The sequence below is a fragment of the Prionailurus bengalensis genome, chromosome C1, assembly GCF_016509475.1.
Source record: "Prionailurus bengalensis isolate Pbe53 chromosome C1, Fcat_Pben_1.1_paternal_pri, whole genome shotgun sequence".
Taxonomy (NCBI): domain Eukaryota; kingdom Metazoa; phylum Chordata; class Mammalia; order Carnivora; family Felidae; genus Prionailurus; species Prionailurus bengalensis.
In genome coordinates this window covers 42,494,155-42,504,581 of record NC_057345.1, presented here as the reverse complement: position 1 = coordinate 42,504,581, position 10,427 = coordinate 42,494,155, and positions in this window count along the sequence as shown.

The window sequence follows — 10,427 nt, the reverse complement described above, 5'->3', positions numbered from 1 at the left end:
AGAATTAGAAATCTGGTTGGTTTGTTTTTCATGTATCCCCCCTAGACTTTTTCTCACTGCTAGATTTCTTTCTTTCTTTTTTTTTTTTTTTTTAATGTTTATTTAGTTTTGAGACAGAGAGCACGCAGGCACCTATGAGCTCTGCAAGCGGGGAAGGGGCAGGGGCGGGGACACAGAAGATCCAAACTCAGGAACCGTGAGATCATGATCTGAGCCAAAGTCGGACGCTTAACTGACTGAACCACCTAAGCATAGAGATTTTGTCTTGTTCATGTCCTATTGGTCATTCAAAAAATACTTATCAAACATCTACTGTGGACATCACATAGATGCTGCAGATTCACTAATAACCTGGATAAGACTCAGTCCTTGCTCTAACAGAGCTATAGTCAGTTGCAGAAGGCAGAAGTAAGCAGTTGACGAGTAAGCAGGCAAGAACAGTAAATATGACAAATGCTATGATAAGGAAAGTGTAAAGTACAATGGGGAGCCTAGAGCAAGGAGGCTATTAGGAGGAAGTAATTTAAGCTAAGAACTGAAGGATAAGCATGAATTAGCCAGGCATGGGTCCAGAGCTGAGAGAGAGCACAATACATTTAAGGAACTGAAAGAAATGGGCACCTGGGTGATTCAGTCGGTTAAGTGTCTGACTCTTGATTTTAGCTTAGGTCGTGATCTCATGGGTTTGTGAGTTTGAGCCCTGGGTCTGACTCTGTGCTGACACTGGGGAGCTTGCTTGGGATTCTCTCTCTCTCCCTCTCTGTCCCTGCCTATCCCTTTCTTGTGCACACTCTCTCTCTTTCAAAAATAAATAAACTTAAAAAAAAAAGAAACTGAAAGAAATGCAAATTAAATGAAAAAAGAAAATGAAAGTTTACAGAGCAGTAGAGCTAGTAGAAGCTGGGGAGGGAGAGGGTAGAGAGGGAAGAGGGGAACAATTAGAAATGGGTGTTTAACATGATGGTGTACACATAGAAAACACTATGTAAATATTTGTTGGATGAATGAGTGAGCCATTCCAAAATGTAAGAAAGTGAGATGTTTGGGGAAGCCAGGTTTGTGTGTGATTGCTTGTGCCCTTGTTCCCTGGGAAGCATTGTAGTGTGCTGGTTAAAAGCCCGGTCTCTGACACCAGCTGTTTAGATTTGAATCCTGGCTTCCACAATTAATAGCTGAGGTCACCCTGGACAAATTACATAAGCTCTTTTGTGTCATTTACCTTATCTGTTAAGTTAGAGAAGATAATACTATTTCTTAGGATTGTTGTCAAGATTAAACGAGTTAATGCTTGTAAAGCATTGGAACAGAGCCTAGAACTAAGCACTGTGTAAGTGTTTGCTATTATTCATCCATTCACCAGAACATTTCTTGAGGGCTAAGTACTGTGCTAGATGCTGTGAAAATAAGATGTGGTCTTATTTCTCCTCCATGGACGAAGACCATAAAATCTGGTGAGGAAGAGGATTCATAAATAAGTAATTACAACACAATACAATCAAATGTGGTGGTGGGGTAAGTACTGCAAAACTGAAGGAGAGGGAGTGACTCATTCTCTCCAAAGAAGCCAAGGGAGGCTTTCGAGGGTAAAATGCATTTAAGTTGGGTGACACAGAATGAACAGCTTGCCAGCAAAGAAAGGCAGTAGGATATATCGGGCCAAGGAAGCACCATGCTGCATACGTTTAGTAGGATGCAAGCCTAAAGCATGTTTAGCAAATGGCAAGGGGCACTTGGACATCTATTATGGTCTGTATTATGCATTTTCTGTAAGTTATTTCCTTTACTTTTCATAAAATTGTTGCCTGCGTGTCCACTCCACTTAATACTCATAAAGTACTTAATGTTGCAGTCACTTTGTATGTACTAACTATATAAACTTATGACAACTGTGTGAAATAGGTACCATTATTATTCTCATTTTACAGATGAGGAAATTGAAGCAAAAAGTCAGGTTCATCATTCAAAGTCATATAGCATTGAAGTGGCAGTGCCAAAATTCAAACTCACAGTTTCACTCCAGAATTTGTGCTCTTAATCACTATTCTTGTTCTGCCCCCTCCCCACTCCTACCCACTCACTAGTTGTTGTTTTTGGGCTGCTGTAGACATAGAAACTAGATACCCAAACTTGCTGGAACTGCATGTAAAGTAAAAGCTGAAAATCACATTTGGGAACAAAGTGCATAAACTCTACAGCATATGTAGCCTGCACAAGACTGAACACAAAATACTTAAAAATAACTCCTTCCCCTCTCTCACTCCCCACTTGCCATAGCCAGCAAGGGTGGGGGTGGGGAAGAGGTGGATATTTATTGAATTACAAAGGATGTCTCAGGCCACACATGTGTCTCAGGGGGACCATTAAAAAATTTTTTTTTCATGTTTATTCTTGAGAGAGAGAGAGAGAGACAGTGTGAGCAGGGGAGGGGCAGAGAGAGGGAGACACAGAATCCGAAGCAGGCTCCAGGCTCTGAGCTGTCAGCATAGACTCAAAGTGGGGCTCTAACTCATGAGCTGTGAGATCATGACCTGAGCCAAAGCCGGATGCTTTACCAACAGAGCCACCCAGGTGCCCCATTTTTTTTAATTAAAAAAATTTTTTTAAATGTTTATTTATTTTTCTGGGGGTCCATTTTAAACTTGGATCCTTTAACCAGCAAGTTACTCTTCTCTGGAAACAAAAAATTTTAAAATACTCCCTTTACTGTAGAGATGGGGTGGAAAATGCAACACTGACAAGTTATGTGACAAAAAGAGTTAGGATTATCTAGAGCTAGGCAGAGCCATATTAATTCACAAAGAGATACATTGGTTCCAGGGGACCATGAGGAATAAATAAGAAGGGAAAGGTTGGGGCTTACTAGAGGAAGCAAACTTCCTAAGAAATATGATTGATTAAGACTGTACTTGAAGTGAACCCTGAGCAAATGCAACCATGAAGATTTATTTTTTTAAGTTTATTTTTTGTGTGTGAGAGAGAGAGAGCTAGCGAGCATGAGCGGGGGATGGGCAGAGAGAGTGGAGGACAGAGGATCTGAAGCAGGTTCCATGCTGACAGCAAAGAGCCTGACGTGGAGCTTGAATTCAGGAACCATGAAATCATGACCTGGGCCGAAATCAAAAGTCAGACGCTTAATCTGCTGAGCCACCCAGGCACCCTGCGACCATGAAGATTTAGATTAAAGTTTCCAGACAGAAGAGAATCAGCAGAACTTGGGCAGTGTAAGTAGGAAAGTTCCCAAATTGGACCTGAGGAATTCAGTTAGTTAATAGATTTCCCTCATTTTTAAATCTTTTTTATTTTTTAATTTTTATTACTTTTTTTTTTTTTAAGGAGGAGGAACTGAAAGCCTAAACCAGAACCTATTAAACCACCTTTGAAGATCTTCATACATATTTATGTGTAAGTCAATGGGTAGTGAACTGTATACTCTCATTTCAGAGTATGGGTTCAGTTTTTCTCAGTGAACCCTTATATGACCTTCATAAGGTCTCCAGTTAGAGGGGTGCCTGGGTGGCTCAGCTGGTTAAGTGTCCAACTCTTCATTTTGGCTCAGGTCATGATCTCATGGTTCATGAGTTTGAGCCCGAGTCGAGCTCTGGGCTGACAGCGCAGAGCCTACTTGGGATTCTCTCTCTCTCTCTCTCTCTCTCTCTCTCTCTCTCTCTGCCCTTCCCCCACTCATGCCCCCCACTCAAAATAAATAAACTTAGAAAAAAGTCTCCAGTTAGAGAATCCCTCTATGTATGACCTATAGATAGCAATATGCATGGCTAGATCCTACCGTGTGCAGTCAAAATTCTGATTCCCAGAGGGGACAAAAAGAGGAGAAAACCTCGTTTTTAGTATGAGTGCAATATATCAAACACAAACTTCCTGACAACTCTGAGGATGCTCAGAGTTCTTGCCTGTGAAATTGCTTGAAAGCTAGATTCTGGATAGGTGAATTTATAGCAACGTATGTCCCAGATTTTTGAGGACAGCCCAGATTTCAAATATCCTATCCTGTTGTAACTATAAGTATGCTTATAAATGTGTGCTCTTGTGTATCCCAATTTGGATAGAGGGGAAAATATAGGTGTGATACAAGTGATACTTTCTTGGCCTTTATGATAAGGATAAATACCAGAAGGAAGTTATGCTGGAGATTAGAGGGATAACAGTGCTCAGAGTATTCCTAAAGAGTATTCCTTGGTAACAAGGTGTAAAAAAGCCATCTTTGGTGTGAAAGACGCTGGGAGGTGCTCTTGCAAAATTAAGTATGTTTTTGTGCCATTTGGAGATAATAGAAAAGTCCAAGGGAGAGAAGTTTGGGAACAAAATAGGGAAAGGCTGCTTCTAGTGAAGGTCAGCTGTGTCCCCATTGAAGAGGAAAAGGCTGAAAATTTGAGAAAACCAGGACGGAGAGATCTTGAAAGAAAGTTATACAAACGCTCAGAGGAGAAAGAAGGAGGGAGGGAGGGAAAGAGAGAGAGAGAGAGAGAGAGAGAGAGAGAGAGAGAATAGAATTAAAAGAGAAACTTACAGAAAATCTTGAAAGACAGACTCAGGCAGGTGGGAGGAAAGGAAGAAAGGCTAGGAAGAACCAGAGCGGAAGAATGAGGTTGGAGTAGGGGGTGGGGGAGCTAGAGCACGCAAGCAGGCAAGGGCAAGAGAGACAAATGGGAAACCTGAAGTTTCTCTCAAGGTTGTGAAAGTCTGGGGGAGAGCTGGGAGAGATCTAAGGCTGGGAAAAGATTTTGGAACTGGACCAAGGGCTGTGCAAACAAGAAAACTCAAAGCTGCATTTGCTGTCTGCTGGAACTGGTGATCCCTCGAGGAATCCCCTAGAGAGCCTAGCCCCCCTCAAAGCTGTAAAGTGATCTTGGGTGATACTCTCTGGGGAATTGTGGAAACCCAGACAGATGTTTTGTTGATGTCATCTAACCTTCAGGAAACCTCTCTCTAAAACATTGCTGGCTTGCAAGATGGGGGTACTTAGTAGTTTAAAAGTGTGTTTCTCAGGTTCTTGGGAAACATCAAAGTGAGTGAAGTGTGGAAGTCCCTGCTTCTCCCTAAATCTGGGACTTCTATGCTACCAGACAATATTTATTATTTGAAGGAAAATACTTTTGTAGATTACTATAGCCTTTGCTCAGAGATTCTGAAAAGACTGGGGTTTTTTTTTTTGGCAAGGGGAGGTGGGTGGGAGAGAGAGAAAGCACGTGTGCTCCCGAACACGAGTAGGGGATGGGTAGAGAGAGAAAGGGAGGGAATCCCAAGCAGGGATGCCCTGATGTGGGGCTCAAACTCAAGAACCGTGAGATCATTACTTGAGCCAAAATCAAGAGTTGGATGCTTAACTGACTGAGGTACCCGGTCACCGCTAGCACCTCTCTTATGTAATATTTTGGAGCTGCTAAAATTATATTTACAAAGAATTCTTAGTGATGTGGAGAAATACTTAAGATAAAACATCAAGTAGACATGCCTGGGTGGCTCACGTCGGTTAAGCATTTGGCTCTTGATTTTGGCTCAAGTCATGATCTTTCAGTTCTTGAAAGCCTGATCCGGCTCTGTGCTGACAGTGCTGGGCCTGCTTGGGATTCTCTCCCTCCCTCTCTTTCTGCCCCTCACCTGCTTATGGTCTCTGTGTCTCTCTCTCAAAATAAATAAACTTAAAAAAAAAGTCAGTATTTTAAAAAATGCTAAAGGCAGCACATAGGTCTTCACCTTAGGTAGTGATCTCAGGGTTCGTGGGTTTGAGCCCCATGTTGGGCTCTGGTCTGACAGCTCAGAGCCTGTAGCCTGTTTTGGATTCTGTGTCTCCCTCTCTCTCTGCCCCTTCCCTGCTTGTGCTCTGTCTCTTTCTCTCTCAAAAATAAACATTTTTAAAAATTTTTTATTTATTTACTTATGTTTTATATTTATATCTAAGTCAGTTAGCATATAGTGCAATAATGATTTCAGGAGCAGATTCCAGTGATTCATCCCATATGTATAACACCTGGTGCTCTTCCCAACAAGTATCTTCCTTAATTCCCCTTACCCATTTAGCCCATCCCCACCCCCACCCCCAACCACTCCAGCAACCCTCAGTTTGTTCTCTGTATTTAAGAGTCTCTTATGTTTTGTCCCCTTCCCTGTTTTTATATTATTTTTGCTTCCCTTCCGTTATGTTCATCTGTTTTGTTTCTTAAATTCCACATATGAGTGAAGTCATATATTTGTCTGTCTCTGACTGACTCATTTCGTTTAGCATAATACCCTCTAGTTCCATCCATTTAGTTGTAAATGGCAAGATTTCATTCTATTTGATTGCCAACTAATACTCCATTGTGTATATATACCACATCTTCATTATCCATTCATTTGTCGATGGACATTTGGGATCTTTCCATACTTTGGCTATTGTTGATAATGCTGCTATAAACATTGGGGGGTGCATGTGCCACTTCGAATTAGTATTTTTGTATCCTTTGGATAAATACCTAGTAGTGCAATTGCTGAGCCACAGGGTAGTTCTATTTTTAATTTTTCGAGGAACCTCCACACTATTTTCCAGTGCTGCACCAGTTTGCATTCCCACCAGCAATGCAAAAGAGATCCTCTTTCTCTGCCTCCTCCCCAACATCTGTTGCCTGAGTTATTAATTTTAGCCATTCTGACTGGTGTGAGGTGGCATTTCATCGTGGTTTTGATTTGTATTTCCCTGATGATGAGTGATGTTGAGCATCTTTTCATGTGTCTGTTAGCCATCTGGATGTCTTCTTTGGAAAAGTGTCTGTTCATGTCTTTTGCCCATTTCTTCACTGGATTATTTGTTTTTTGGGTGTTGAGTTTGATAGGTTCTTTATAGATTTTGGATACTAGCCCTTTATCTACTAAGTCATTTGCAAATATCTTCTCCCATTCTGTTGGTTGCCTTTTAGTTTAGCTGATTGTTTCCTTCGCTGTGCAGAAGCTTTTTATCTTGATGAGGTCCCAATAGTTCATTTTTGCTTTTGTTTCCCTTGCCTCTGGAGACTTGTATGGTAAGAAGTTGCTGTGGCTGAGGTCAAAAAGGTTTTTGCCTGCTTTCTCCTCGAGGATTTTGATGGGTTTCTGTCTCACATTTAGGTCTTTCATCCATTTTGAGTTTATTTTTGTGTATGGTGTGAGAAAGTGGTCCAGGTTCATTTTTCTGCATGCTGCTGTCAAGTTTTCCTAGCACCGTTTGCTGAAGAGACTTTCTTTATTCCATTGGATATTCTTTCCTGCTTTGTCAAAGATTAGTTAGCCATATGTTTGTGGGTCCATTTCTGGGTTCTCTATTCTGTTCCATTTATCTAAGTGTCTGTTTTTGTGCCAGTACCATACTGTCTTGATGATTACAGCTTTGTAATACATCTTGAAGTCCGGGATTGTGATGCCTCCAGCTTTGGTTTTCTTTTTCAGGATTGCTTTGGCTATTCAGGGTCTTTTCTGGTTCCACACAACTTTTAGGATTGTTTGTTCTGGCTCTGTGAAGAATGCTGGTGTTATTTTGATAAGGATTGCATTGAATATGTAGATTGCTTTGGGTAGTATCAACATTTTAACAATATTTGTTCTTCCAATCCATGAGCATGGAATATTTTTCCTTTTTTGTGTGTGTCTTCTTCAATTTGTTTCATAAGCTTTCTATAGTTTTCAGTGTGTAAATTTTTCACCTCTTTGGTTAGGTTTATTCCTAGGTATTTTATGGTTTTTGGTGCAATTGTAAATGGGATTGATTCCTTGATTTCTCTTTCTGTTGCTTCATTGTTGGTGTATAGAATGCAACCGATTTCTGTGCAACTTTGCTGAATTCATGGATCAGTTCTAGCAGTTTTTTGGTGGAATCTTTTGGGTTTTCCATATAGAGTAGTATGCCATCTGCGAAAAGTGACAGGCTGACTTCCTCCTTGCCGATTTGGATGCCTTTTATTCCTTTGTGTTGTCTGATTGCTGAGACTAGGACTTCCAGTACTATGTTGAACAACAGTGGTGAGAATGGACATCCCTATCATTTTTCTGACCTTAGGGGAAAAACTCTGTTTTTCCCCATTGAAGAAAAAAATAAAAATTAAAAAAACTTTTTAAATAAAATTCTAAAGGAAATAAAAAAATTATCAAAAGGAATGCAATAAAACTTTTATTTTTATTTATGTATTTATTTTTTTTTTAACTATTAAAAAATTTTTATTAGTACTTTTACCAAAGCGGAGATGCAGTTTATTTATACCAGCAGCCATAGGGGCAAGGGGAATAGACAGTTAGTTAGCAATCTGTATAGGATCAACTACTTATACAAAAATAATAATCTCCAAAACAAAGGACAGTGGAGAGTTTCACAACACTTCCCTAATGGTTCCAGGATGTGATTATGCCAGGCAATGGCCCCTGGATATGCGGTGGTGGGAACTAATGTATGGCAGAAAAAGTCACAAACTACAAAAATTTGTAAAGAACCCCCTTTCCCCCCATGCACGTGCACACACACACACACACACACACACACACACACACACACATTCAGATACATAATAGAATCACAGGGTGATCACTATACTTAACTGAGGAAGGAAGGATAGGAATTCTGCTATTAGAGGGAAGATGGGTAGGGAAAGGGCAAGTTCCTAACCACTGTAAACTATATGGTGGGGAACATTCACTCCCCAGAGAAGAAAGGAGTTAGTTTGTCCCCCTCAGGGAACCTGTTCTACCTAGCCCACCTCTTACCCATCCAGGACAGGCCTAGGACTATTGCCCTAGTAATGGGAGGGCAAAGGCCAAAAACAATAAATAAGAGGGAGTTAATATGAACCAATGATTTTTCAAAATTATTTCTACTTCTTCCTCCTCTAACCAAGAGACCAGAAAGGAATCAGTAATATCACAATCAGAGCTCCCTCTCTGAAGGAAGAGTGGACCATGACCTTAGTTTCAGCTTGTTTCCCAGACATTGTTTGGAAGTAGGCCAAATTTACTTGGACTGTCCTTTTCCTCTGTATCTCCTTAGAAGGATATGTCTATAAAGTCAAGGGCAGAACACCCAAAATTATTTTAGCTCTTGCCAAGGTTTACCTTTCTAAGAAGTGGTCACAATTCTTGGATTGACAGACCAGTCTGTAATTACACCTCAACGCTGACCTGGACAATTTTAGGGGGAGAATACAATAATAGACAGTCTTGAGGCTTATTACTATGGTTCCCTTAAAGTCTATATGTAACACTAATTAGTCCATATAGTCCAAACAGTTCCTTCTCAGGTAAGGAAGGATGCATGCCCAGGGGTTAGAGAAAATAGATTAGTACCCACTCCATCCCTGTGTGTGTCATTCAGCCTTTCCTGGTCTTCTACTTAGGTCCTAAGAGACAGTATCCAAATGGAGGTGGGAAGATGTAATTCCTTATGAAGTAAGACACAGCAGGAAGGCATCTAGCAAGGCAGTCCTATAGGAACAATGCTTATGCATGATACTGCCTTTCATACACAAAAAATTATGTTCTCTCCCCATCTTTATTTTTTTTTATTTAAAAAAAATTTTTTTTTTCAACGTTTATTTATATTTGGGACAGAGAGAGACAGAGCATGAACGGGGGAGGGGCAGAGAGAGAGGGAGACACAGAATCGGAAACAGGCTCCAGGCTCTGAGCCATCAGCCCAGAGCCCGACGCGGGGCTCGAACTCACGGACCGCGAGATCGTGACCTGGCTGAAGTCGGACGCTTAACCGACTGCGCCACCCAGGCGCCCCTATTTTTTAAAGACTTTTTAAAAATGTTTATTTATTTATTTTGAAAGAGAGAGAGCACACAAGTGAGGGAGAGGGGCACAAGTGAGGTGGGGGGAGCACAAGCGGGGTGGGGGTAGGGGGGGAGAGAGAGAGAGAAAGAGAAAGAGAGGAGAGAGAGAATCCCAAGCAAGATCCATGCTGCCAGTGCAGAGCTTGAGTCAGGGCCCGATCCCATGGACTATGAGACCACTACTGGAGCCAAAAGCTGAAGGAAGGAATCAAGGGTTAGAGGTTGAACCTACTGGGCCACTCAGGCACCCTGGTTGTCTCCCCATCTTGATCCCAACAGAGGAACCTACCAGCAAGATTCTTCTCTGGATCTCCTAAAAGAACAAGAGTGGGGGCGGGGAACAAGAAAAAGAAAAACTTAAAAGAAGCTAAGGAAAGGGAAACTGGGCAGGCTTCAGAAGCAGGAGCATCAAGAGAGATGAATTGAAATTGGTCAGTATGAAAGCAGGGTGGCAGGCAGTACCTGGGTCATGAGCTACACCAGATGGGCAGTGGAGCAGGGGACATGGGGCCAAGCCAGACAGACGAGGCTGGGCCCCTTACTGAGCCACAGAATGAGGTTTAAGAAAACATTTCAAATAAGGCAGCACTGTTCCCGCTCACTTTGGGGCTCTCACACCTCTACACTACATAAACCCTC